Source organism: Leuciscus leuciscus, assembly GCF_965113295.1.
Source record: "Leuciscus leuciscus genome assembly, chromosome: 22".
NCBI lineage: Eukaryota > Metazoa > Chordata > Actinopteri > Cypriniformes > Leuciscidae > Leuciscus > Leuciscus leuciscus.
Window position 1 is genome coordinate 23,797,609 of NC_138746.1, and position 2,282 is coordinate 23,799,890.

Sequence of the window (2,282 nt, forward strand, 5' to 3'; positions counted from 1 at the left end):
CGGAGTCTCGTTGACTGAGGAATATTAGGGAATGAATGTCCTTCCCAGCATTATCCAGTCACTGGAATAAGAACGGGAGAAGGTTTGTGCGTGTCAGTGAGGAAACGTGGACATGGAGGTCCTGGCCCGTCGGGTCCAGTTGAGTCCTGAGCTGGTTCCGGTCTCAGCCGGTTCAACAGGCTGTTCCCGCTTTCTGAGTTTGGTGCCGAGCTCAATTAATCACTGATCCCAGTCCTCCGGTAACAGCAGCATTAGGAAGCCCAGACAGATGATCAACACGGCGATGAGTCGCACTGTATTGAAGTGGATATCACAGGTGTACAGGTCCACCACTGCAACACCAACAACACACACTTTAGAGCCACCACGGTAAAATGTCTATGAAGTTGCAATGACTGCCCACTTTGCTGCACGTACTGATTTTGCCGAGTTAGACACATTCCTGGGTCAACATATTTTGTTGATCCTGGAACAACATTCTGGTCCAAAAATTTAGTCCAAACCATATCCCTACCCCTAAACCTAACCCTACCCATGAGCTATGCCTAAAATCAGAAGGAAATGCTTGGTGAATAACATTGACGTAGAAGCACCTAACTCTCCTAAACTTGACATACTGTAAACTTGTCCCTCAAATCTGATTGGACTGTTGTTCCAGGATCAACAAAGATGTTGATCCAGGAACATGTTGCACTTGGTGAAATCAGGTTCTGCCACTTTGCTATACTCAGTGGGACAGGGTTCAAAAACAGTTTCACAAAAAACTTTAGACATATACAATGAACTAAGAGTGTAACTGTATATATCCCTTTAAGTCAGTCAGTGGCACAAAATATAGGTTTTCTATAAACAAGTTTGTTTTTATATTTAAAAAAGTTTACTTTGATGAAAATGAACTCACTTGCATTGACAGGGACACTCAGCACAATGCCAAGTGAAATCAGCTCAGGGTATGTAATGGCAATGCCAAAATTCACCAGCATATTGAATGCTGTAGAAGAAGAAAATGATGAACAGTTATATGTTATATATCTCTTCTAATTGTTGCACATTACATAAACAATACTCTACTTATAATAATATACTTTTTTCTGTCAGTATTGTATTTACCTAGTAAGAGTCCAGCCACTCCACACATGTAGGCCCAGGGAAGATCAGCTACGGATGTGAAGTACTCAACATGTGTGAAGTACAGTATAACTGGCACAAAGCTCATAAAGACAAAGTTTGCACCGCCGACAATGGTTAGAAACAGAGCCGCCTCTCCAAACTTGCCACTGCCCAAGACGAGCTTGAAAAGCACCTGAGAAAACATAAACAAAAAGACCAGCTCAGATAAGTTAGTTTCGGTTAATTGGTTCATTCAGGTGGTTCATTTCAATGATCATTCAATGCTATTCACATTATACTTGTTTTATTTTAGCTGTAATACATTCACCAGCCACTTTATTAGGTATACCTGATCAACTGATTAACTCAAATATTGAATCAGCCAATCACACAGCAGCAACTCAATGCATTTAGGCATGGAGACATGGGCTCCGTCCAGAAACAGAACAGGGGAATGAAAAGAGTAATTTAACCATCTGAACAGAACCATCAGTTTCTTATTTCATAGCACCTTTTTAAGCGTATAATAAACCTCTGTTTAGTTAATTGTACAGTACTTGCAATGCCTTTGCCGTTGAACGAGTGTCCGCATATGCAGTCTCGGGAGAAAGTCTTGATGGTTCAGGGGTCAGATGGTGCTGAAGTTGCAATTGATTTTCTCCATGATGAATGAAGAAATTATGATGAACTTGCGATGTTAGCCTGTCTCAGTTGTTGTTGAGGTATTACAATACTTGAGGCCCTGTTGACGTGGTTGTGCCAACTCCGGGACAAAGATCCCTTGGCATTCCACACGGACAGTAACCAGGAGAAGACGAGAGAGAAGAAGAGGAGAAGAACCGTGTGCAGGAGCACTTTAACTTCTATAGAGGTCACTCCTCCAGGGTGGTCAGTAAGCCAATAGTAACTTAAGCTTTAGAAGGGAACATTTACGACTCTTTGTCTTCAAGGCAAGCATAGTATTTTGCATATGTAACTGGATCGGGTGTTGATGCAGACACTATTAAAGATTCTTGTAATATTAATATGTTGCATATGTATCATCATATAATATACATGATCATTTAGATCAGGGGTTTTCAACTGGTTCTGTGCCAGGGACCACCATTCTGACTAACAAGTAATCGGCGGCCCACTATTGTGTGTGTCTGTGTGTGTAGTGTGTGGATTCC

At 41.6% G+C, this 2,282-nt stretch overlaps 1 long non-coding RNA gene across 1 annotated transcript; it reads right to left on the bottom strand.

Annotated features, from left to right (window-relative positions):
- Positions 1 to 220: 220 nt before the first annotated feature.
- Positions 221 to 1,654, bottom strand: LOC309487304. Its single transcript, XR_014201820.1, has 3 exons — positions 1,111 to 1,654; positions 902 to 991; positions 221 to 332 (listed from the first exon to the last, which is right to left on the bottom strand). It is a non-coding gene; the product is annotated as an uncharacterized lncRNA (long non-coding RNA).
- Between the last annotated feature and the right edge of the window lie 628 nt (positions 1,655 to 2,282).